The following is a 10,449-nucleotide window of genomic DNA, read 5'->3' as shown; positions in this document are numbered from 1 at the left end:
AACGGAGCTGGAGGAGTCAGGCACCCTGGCTTCAGACTATACTATAAAGCTACAATCATCAAAACAGTATGGTACTGGCACAAAAGGAGACATATAAATCAATGGACCAGGATAGAAAGCCCAGAAATAAAACCATGAACTTATGGTCAATTAATCTATGAAAAAAAAAGGCAAGAATATACAATGGAGAAAAGATAGTCTCTTCAATAAGTGGTGCTGGGAAAACTGGACAGCTATATGTAAAAGAATGAAATTAGAACCCTCCCTGACACCATACACAAAAATAAACTCAAAATGGATTAAGGACCTAAATGAAAGACCAGATACTACAAAAGTCCTAGAGGAAAACACAGGCAGAACACGCTTTGACATAAATCACATCAATACTTTTTTGGATCCCTCTCCTAGAGTAATGGAAACAAAAACAAAAATAAACAAATGGGACCTAATTAAACTTAAAAGCTTTTCCACAACAAAGGGAACCATAAACAAAATGAAAAGACAACCCACAGAATGGGAGAAAATATTTGCAAATGATGCTACTGACAAGGGATTAATTTTCAAACTATAAAAACAGTTCATACAGCTTAATAAAATTTTTAAAAAATCAAAAAATTGGCAGAAGACCTAAATAGACAAAGAAGACATACAGATGGCCAACAATCACATGAAAAGATGCTCAATGTCACTAATTATTAGAGAAATGCAAACTTCTTTATTCATTTTATCTATAGATGTACACCTTAGGTTGTTTCCATCTCTTGGCTATTGTAAATAATGCTGCTATGAATATGGGAGGAAAGCTATCTTTTGAGTTAGAGTTTTTATTTTCTTCATATATATTCTCAGAAGTGGAATTGCTGGGTAATATGACAATTCTATTTTTAATTTTTTGAGGATCATCCATATTGTTTTGCAGTGGCTATACCAATTTACAATCCCACCAAACCCTTTTCTCCTCATCCATACCAGCACTTGTTATCTCTTTTCTTTTTTATGACGGCTATTCTAACAAGTGTGAGGTGATGTCCTATTGTGGTTTTAATATGCATTTCCTTACTTATTAGTAATGTTGAGCATTTTTCCATGTGCCTGTTGGCCTTTCTTATATCTTCTTTGGAGAAATGTCTATTCAGGTTCTTTGCCCATTTTTTAATTGTTTGGTTAATTTGCTACTGATTTGTATGAGTTCTTTATATATTTGGGGTATTATCCTCTAATCAGATATATGGTTTATATATATATTTTTCCCATTCCATAGGTTGTCTTTTCACTTTGTTGATGATTTGCTGTGCAGAAGCTTTCTAGTTTGATGTAGTCTCACTAGTTTATTTTTGATTTTGTTGCTTGTGCTTTAAGTATCACATTCAAAAACATTACTGTGAAGACCCATGTCAATGAGCTTTATTCCTATATTTTCTTCTAAAAGTTTTATGGTTTCAGGTCTTACATTAAAGTCTTTAATCCATTTCAAGTTAATTTTTGTGAGTGGTGTAAGATATGGGTCCAGTTTCACTCTTTTATATATGAATATCCAATTATCCCAGCATCGTTTATTGAAAAAACTGTCTTTTTGTTGTTTGTGTATAGAAATGCTACTGATTTTTATATGTTATTTTGTATCCTGAAAATTTACTGAGTTCATTGATTAGATCTAACAGTTTTTTGGTTGAGTCTTTAGGATTTTTTATCTATAAAATCATGCCATCTGCAAGTAGAGACAATTCTATTTCTTCCTTTCCAATTCTGATACTTTTATTTTTTTATTTTTTTCTTGCCTGATTGCTTTAGCTAGGACTTCCAATATTATGTTTAATAAGAGTGGTGAGAGTGGTTTCCCTACCTTAGGGGAAAAGTTTTCAACCTTTCACCACTGAGTATGACGTTAACTGTGGGCTTGTTATAGACAGCTTTTATTATGTTAAGATACGTCCCTTCTATGCCTAACTTGTTAAGAGTTTTTATTACGACTGGATGTTGAATTTTGTCAAATGCTTTCCCTGTATCTATTAAGATGATCATATAATTTTTGTATCAAGTTCAATATCAGGTCAGAGGAGATTGGACACAGACATAGAATGAGATCATTTGTGGTATTTACTCCACATAAAAATATCAGCTGGAGAATGGATAAATAACTTGTGGTATAGTCATATGCTACAATAATATACAGTATTGATATAAATAAATCATGCCTTAACATCAAAGTGGATGAATCTCAGGAACAGAATGGTGAGAGAAAAAAAGCAAGTTAGAAGATACAATATGGGCAGTGTGCAGCCGCGCTGGCTTGAGGGAGTCTGCAGCGGTCGAGCTGGAGACGCGTCCCCCTGCCTGGAGCTGCGATGAGCACCCCAGCCGTGTCCCAGGACCTGCAGCTGCCCCTGAGTCAGAGGGCCCAGTCTGCATTCAGAGAGCAAAGAAGACAAAAACTCAAGGAGCATCTGTTAAAAAGAAAAACGTTTTGCATACAAACAGGAAAATCAGATATTATCCAGTGGTAGAGACCAGAGAGTGAAGACATCTGAAGGCCAGATCCAAGAAGAGACAAAAATTCTGAAACTTAAGGCAAAAATGGTTGATAAAGAGAATGTCGGCAGACCTACAGGGATCAAGAATAATATAACAGTGGAAAAAAACTGTATTCCTTTAAAACCTTCTAATGAATTAACCAATTCAACTACAGCAATTGATACACCTAATTTTGAGGATAATAATCAAACTCTGCCGTTGTTACCAATTAAAGATGACCCCCAAAGTCAACATATGATGTTAAGCCAAGCATTTCACCTTAAAAACAACAGTAAAAGAAACAAATGACTACAGAAAAACCAAAGCAAGGTGCTAACATGCCCAAGAAACCTGTGCTTGGATCTTATCATAGCCAAATTGTTCAGTCTAAGATTAATTCCTTTAGAAAACCTCTACAAGTCAAAGATGAGAGTTCTGCAACAATGAAGAAACTTTCAGCTACTGTCTCTAAAGCCACAAAGTCTCAGCCTGTAGACACCAGCAGTGTACCAGTGAAAAGTGATAGAGCCTCACATATGACGACTGCCACTAAATTTGTGAGCACTACATCTCAGAGCAGTCAACTTGTATGAACCTCTATTAGCAGTCACCACGGTAATAACCAGGATGCCATGAAACAAGGCATCAGTCTGCCAGTGTTACAGTTTGGAAAGGACCTCGAGAGAAAGAATTATTACAGTTAAATACACTTTCGTCTATTATCAAAACCATTTCTTCTCAGGACATAAAAAGAAATAAGACACTATCAAGAAGCATGACATCTGAAATGGTAGCCAGGCTTGCTTTGTCTTCTAATACTAAACTGATAGAAAAGTCAAAAAGCATTGACCACCACAGACATACCATGGTGAAAGCAGCTATTGATAGTAGATGGACTCAGCCCAGAGAAACTGCAGAGGAGAGAAAGGCTCGTCTGAGTGAGTGGAAAGCTGGCAAAGGAAGAGTAATGAAAAGGCCTCTGAGCTCAGTGGTTACCCAGCCTGAGCCCGAAGCACAAAATGAAAAACTAGTTGGGTCCTTCTGGACTACCATGGCAGAAGAAGATGAACAACGATTGTTTACTGAAAAAGTAAACAAGACATTTTCTGAATGCCTACACCTGATTAATGAGGGATGTCCAAAAGAAGAAGTATTAGTTACACTGAATGACCTGATTAAAAATATTCCAGATGCCAAAAAACTTGTTAAATATTGGATATGCCTTGCGCACACTGAACCACTTACAAGTCTATTGAAAATATTTTCGCAATCTATGAGAAGGTCATTCTGGCAGTAGCTCAGCCTACTGAAGAGATGTGACATGAAATTGTTGACATTCTGACAATGAAGAGTCAAGAAAAAGTTAAATTTGCAGAAAATATTGAGGAGGCTTGTGCAACCAAGGAACAAATCCATGAAGCCACCATTGACGATATAAGTCTTAACCTGGGGTCAGAAAAACCAGAAATAGAAAATAAGCATCCTAGGAATGTGGTATTTCAAGGTTGTGAAAAAGAGCAAGATGACAAAACAAAAGATCCAACCTGTGATATTAAAACCCCCACTACAGAAACTAGGACGGGTTGCTTAATTAAATATAATGTGTCTACTACTCCATACTTGCAAAGTGTGAAAAAGAAGATGCAGTTTAACGAAACAAATTCTGCATTTAAAGAGCTAAAGTTTCTCACACCAGTTAGACGTTCTCGACGTCTTCAAGAGAAGACTTCTAAATTGCCAGATACGTTAAAAGACCATCATCCTTGTGTGTCTTCACGGGAACAGTTAACAGAGTTGGGAAGTGAAACTGACGCTTTTGTGTGCTGCATGTACTCAGAGACTGACAGGACAGAAGAGAAGTGAAGCTCTGATAGGAGTGGGGTTGTATTATTCCGAGGGCATTTGGTTGGTTTGTTTGTTGTGGCTTTGCATGTCCCTTAGGTCAGGAGTTGCCAAGTACCTAAGTATTCACAGCAGTCAGCGCTCTTACTAATGTCCACTCTAAAGCAGGTGTTGCCTTCCTTCTGTGCGTCGGAAAGCTAATCCTACCTTGTCGATCTCAATAGACTGACTTTTTCTCTAACACAGGTAAATTTTGTGAAGACAGAGTTAGCTTGCTTTGTCACCCAATTCTAGTAGCCCAGACTGCTGTGGTCTCCTGTGTCCCTGGGACTCTGCCCCTGGTTCTTCATTGTCACTCTCCAGCAATGCCAGTGAGTCTGCATCTGTGGGCTCTTGGCCTCTTTTTTATTGTAGCGGAGGTCCCCGAGAGGGATAGTTAACTAAATACTCCATTTCTAAGAGAAGATACTTTGTTGGAAGAAAGAAAATGTGCCAAACCTAGTGGGCATTCAGAACTTTAAATCTGAGTTCCTTTCTTTAGTTCCTTCTCTAACTTGACTATCTAAAATGTTAAAAGTTTTAACTTCCATTGCTTCATTTGATATAGTTTATAGACTAATTAATAGAAGGGAGTTAGAGAAGGAATATATAATATTTCATAAATGTCATCCTAGTTTAGGTAGTATTTCTAAAATAACTAATACTTAAAATTGATTTCTTCCTTGTAATATGAAAACTTCATCGGGCTTCCCTGGTGGCGCAGTGGTTGAGAGTCTGCCTGCCAGTTCAGGGGACACGGGTTCGAGCCCTGGTCTGGGAAGATCCCACATGCCGCGGAGCAACTGGGCCCGTGAGCCACAATCACTGAGCCTGCACGTCTGGAGCCTGTGCTCCGCAACAAGAGAGACCGCGATAGTGAGAGGCCCGCGCACCGCGATGAAGAGTGGCCCCCGCTTGCCACAACTAGAGAAAGCCCTCACACAGAAACGAAGATCCAACACAGCCATAAATAAATAAATCAATAAATAAAACATAAAAAATAAATAAATAAATAAAACTTCATCATGTTTCCTAAAACATGATAGTCATACACAACAAGTAGGTCTCTGCTCCCCACAATAAATACCACCAGTAAAATTGTTTTGTTAAGTCTCTGAACTAATACTTAAATGGCATACATCCTTTACCAACTCTACAATTTCAAGTAAGGATTTAGTCATTGTAAAAGATTAGATAGTTTTAAAACTGCACAATATGTATGTGGTTGAAAATCACATACTTATTTATGTTCATTAATTCCATTTGTGTAATAGTGCCAATCTTTGTTCTATTTATTGTCTTATGTTCTAGAGAGTAGGGTTTTTATTCCTTTTAAACTGTGTACCTAATACGTATACAAGAAATGAAAACATCTATATAACAATTAAAAAAAAGAAGATACAATATGATTCCATTTTTGTGAACTTCAAAACCGTGCAAAACCAAAGAATATTCTGTTTAGAGATACAACCCTATGTGCTAAATGTTTCAAAAAGTATTAGTTAATACACTTAGTGAATTTTTATCACTGTGAGTAGAGGAGTAGGATGGGATCTGGAATGAACCCTCAGAAACCTCAACGTTTTGGATTATTTTCTGTGTTTCTTTTTTCCTTAAGGTAGATGGTGAATAAAAGGGTGTTTGTATTTTTATTCTTTATACTGAATCATATGTTATAAATACTATTTTGTATTTCAACTTTCATACTAGCAATTTTGAAGAAAGCAAAAGAAAAAATTAAGGATAATCATAACTAGAAAATAATATGTAGATTTTTTTAAAAGTCATTGGAGAAGGGAGGAAGGTCAAAGAAAGAACTCAATCCAAATTCAAGAAAAGGAAAGCTAAAGGATGAATAGATAAATAAGATCTCAGCAAGTAGAAAAGGAAAATATACAAAGTTCCCTTTGGAGAAGGGAACAGCTGCCAGGGAATGGCAAGGAAACTGGCGGCTTTACTGTGAAACTGAGAAAGCCAAAGATGTGAGACAAGCCTGAAAATAAAGATAGTAACCCGAAAGGACTTCAGTGCTCAGTGAATGAGTTTGTGAGGTTTGTTTTTGTGTTCTTTTATTTTATGTATAAGAAACATTGGAAGTCTGTTAAGATTTTTAAAATAGTATATCCTCAATATATTACATTTGAAAGCCAATTGGTTGTCCTGTGGAAGAAGAATTGGAAAGAGAAGTTCAGAAACAGGAAGAACTGTGAGGGGCTCAAAAGCATTGTGACTTGACTTACTTTTCACATTTAATGCAAGCACTGTTTTCTAGCATTTGTGCTTAGACCTTCTACAGAAAATGTACTTCTGCAATGTGACTTGCTCAATACCCTGGGCTCTATGGCTCGAGGCATTTCCTCTGCATTTTAAATTCTTGCAGTCTAAAATGTTTACTGTAGTAAACATTGTTGGTTTCTTTCCTCAGAAAACACAGAGGAAAAAAGCTAAGATGGAGAAACAAACAAACAAACAAAAAAATCAGGTAAGAAAAAGAAGAAGAGTGGGTGATAGGTAACGCAGTAGGGAGGGCAAGAACAGGAGGGGACTGGGGACTACAAAACGTAGCTCAGAGAGGCTGGCTGGCCTTAAGTAAAGCACTTAACCTTTGCTCCTTTCAGTTTCTTCATCTGTAAAAAGAGAAGTTCAGCTAGATGACCCAAAGTCCCTCCAGAAAAATAAATGGATGATGTATTCTGTAATAGCATGATTCTATTACATCATATGATTCTACTGAAAAGGTACAAATTCATTCTTGAAGAGTTTTCCTTGTGTTTAAGATACTAAAGCAAGTATTAAAATAATGCTAAAAATATATTACATGCTTATATGTTTGAATTTCAACTTTAGCTTCATAGTTTTATATTTTTCAGGGGTTTAGTTTGGATCTAGGAACAAAATGAAACATTAATAACTGCCACAGCCTCCTGGCAAGTTATTATTTTGTGATAGAGTGCAAGAGGAGGAATGCAATGATCTGCCCAGCACTGCTCATCATCACATGTTGTTTTTGAGACCAGAATTCAATGATTTTTTTTTCCCTTTGCTGCATTAAAATGATGGCATTTTTCTTAAAACATACAGGGCTTTTAATTCTGTAAAGATTGGCCTATTTAAGGTACCAGCTATTTCAAAAAGAAGTCATTTTAAAAAGCAGCAGAGCAACTGGAAGATTTTATGAATAAAAAAATATAAATCAATCAAAATGAATACCATTAATAAAATGGTAATGGAAAGAATTACTATTATAGTCTTCACAATTATAAAGGCTTGTGGAGTAAGAAAGCTATACTTGGGAAGTATCTATTAAATTAATTTATTTTTATCTTTTCTTTTCAACTCGGAAGCAGAAAAATATTTGTTAATTGGCCTAGTGTGTTTTTGTTTTTATATTTTATGTGTCCTTACTGTAGTAAAGTCTTCTTTTGTACTGTGTCTTGTTAATAAAATTAAAACTTAAAATTGCTTTTAATTGAAATTTTAATTGCTTATAATTGCAAACAAACCTTAAAATTACAAAATAAAATTTAATTGCTAATAAAGCAAAAATGGCAAGTGTGATTTAAAATAGCTAATATTTGAGGTAGCTTATCTGTGTCAGACACTTAGGTACATTATTCTCTCCTTGAACAAACTCTAGCTAGGCTCCGCTGACCCCTTTCTCAACTAGACCTCAACCTTGATCTATAAAGACTTGAATACCAGCAGAGTTTCTAACAGCTCAAGGCCAAATCCTTAGGATGATCCTGGTTCCACTAATAGTTCATGCCTGCAAAAACTCAAAGCTGCCAACAGAATTTAGTTTGTTCCAGCCAATACCTGAAGATAGGGCCCCTGTCTCCCAGTCGCCATGGGAGGATAGGAGCCTAACTTCTATAAACTCTGGTTAGCAAAACCATATCGGTTTCATATAGACCACCCCCCACCCCCCACCCCCCCCACCCCCCCCACCCCCCCCACCCCACCCCCCCGCTTCCTGCTTTTTGTAATTTTACACTTCCCTGGCTCTACTGAACCCTGCCCACCTCCCTCCTTATTCCCTCATTCTCCCTTTAGAATGCTGGGTCACCTCTGTACAAATCAAAGTTGAGTTCAATTCACACTAGTCCCTTTTTCCTATTTCCCTATTGCTGATTAAAATCTGTCCTTACCACTTTAGTATCTAACATTGTTTATTTTTGACCCTAATAAATTCTTAGGGCCAAAAATAAACAAATTAGAAGAAATTAGGCCAGAAAAGTAACTTACCTGGCAAGACAAAATAATTAGTAAGTGATAACACCGTAATTTCAATCCAGGCCTGTTTGATAATCACTGTTAATTACCTTGCTTCTCATTTGGACAAATATAGTCAACTTTTCTTAAAACTTGAGAATAAATCTTATATTGAAGGTTAATCAATTATATAATACTTAAAGTATGAGATAGAGGCTTTTGAAAGTCCATTGTCATTAGAATTCACAATTGAGAAAGCTAACTTCTGTTAAAAATTGCATTAAAATAATTAATTCATAAAGGAAACTATAAAAGCCTATGTAAAATAAAGATAAAAAAGACAATGTTAAATAAAAAGAATATTGACATGTTTTATTTCTGGATTTATTAATGGAATTGATAATTATAGGAAATGTTTCTTTATAAAAGTTCAGCTAGATGTTTATAAATTCCTTCAGCAGAAGCTACAAACAGAAAGAATATAGGCTTGAGAATCAGAGAGACTGAAGTTCTAATCATAGTCCTGCGTTTACTGATTATGTAACTTGAGCAAATTACTTAATTCTCTGAGCCTCAGTTTCTTCAGCTACATAATAAAGACAACATTGTGGTAGACAGAATTCTAAGATGGTCTCCAAGATTTCTGGTTCATTCTGTACATGCCCTATATGGTTTTCTGGTTGAATGTGCGTGAGACCTATAAACACGATGCATTCCCATAATTAGGTTCCATTATATGGTAAAACGATCATATTTTACAGATGTAATTAAGTGCCCTAATCAGCTGATTTTGATTTAATCAAAGGGGATATTACCCTAAGTAAGCGGGCAAGCTCTTAAAAGAGGGTATAGATGTCAGAGAGTTGTACTTCTGTTGGCTTTGAAAAAGTAAATTGCTATGTTGTGCAAGGATAATAAGTAGGTGACCTCTTGGAGTTGACTGCAACCGCCAGCTGTCAGCCAGGAAGAAAATGAGAACCTCAGCCCTACAACCACAAGGAAATGAATTCTGCCAATATCTGACTCATCTTGTAAGAGGACCTCTAGCTTCTAAAGAGATCACATCACCGGCTGACAACTTGATTTTAGCCCGGTGATACCATAAACACAAGACCCATCTAACTCATACCCATTGCCCTTTGCATTGCTGCATCACTCCTCTGGTATAAATGCAGTTCCAGATTATAAAGCATGAATTTTTTAAAAATGCCTCAGCTAGTAAGGGTGGAAGCAGTGTGGCAGAGGTCCGAGCTGGGCTGCACTCCCCCCACCCCGGGCTCCCGCGGTGGAACTCAGCGTTGAGTACCTCCTGGAGAAGCTGCAGTGGGACCTGGAGGTGGAGCACGTGGAAGTGGAGGACACGACTCCCACGTTGCGTGTCCAGCTTCCGAGTCTTCGTGGTGTCAGCCAAGTTCGAGGGGAAGCCGCTGCTTCAGAGACACCGGCTTGTGAACACTTGCCTAGCAGAAGAGCTCCTGCACATCCATGCCTTTGAGCAGAAAACCCTGACCCCAGAGCAGCGGGCCCGTGAGCAGCAGAAATAAGGGACCCAGACCAGCACACCTATTAAATTATGAATCAGGCCCCCCCAAAATATAAATAAAATAAAATAAAATGCTTCAGCTATTTCTCTTATAACAGAGTCAAGAAGGAAATAATAAGGTACCACTTGACTCACTATCACTTCCTTTATTATTTTCAAGACTATTTGGGGAAAAATAAACCTTCACAATTGCTCTAAATTCCTCACTTTCTCTTTTTTCTCTACTCCAAATTTTCAAATCCAATTCCTAAATATGGGATAAAGGCTCCTATACAGTAATCTTTTTTCTAAAACTGTAGTCA

At 36.9% G+C, this 10,449-nt stretch overlaps 2 pseudogenes; both read left to right on the top strand.

Annotated features, from left to right (window-relative positions):
- The first annotated feature begins 2,345 nt into the window (after positions 1 to 2,345).
- Positions 2,346 to 4,374, top strand: LOC137757681 (cytoskeleton-associated protein 2 pseudogene; annotated as a pseudogene).
- A 3,563-nt stretch (positions 4,375 to 7,937) lies between these two features.
- On the top strand, positions 7,938 to 10,148 carry LOC137758905 (bolA-like protein 2 pseudogene; annotated as a pseudogene).
- The last annotated feature ends 301 nt before the right edge of the window (positions 10,149 to 10,449 follow it).

This window comes from Eschrichtius robustus, chromosome 2, assembly GCF_028021215.1.
Source record: "Eschrichtius robustus isolate mEscRob2 chromosome 2, mEscRob2.pri, whole genome shotgun sequence".
Taxonomy (NCBI): Eukaryota; Metazoa; Chordata; class Mammalia; order Artiodactyla; family Eschrichtiidae; genus Eschrichtius; species Eschrichtius robustus.
Note: the sequence above shows the minus strand (reverse complement) of the source record. Positions and strands in the feature narration are given on the sequence as shown.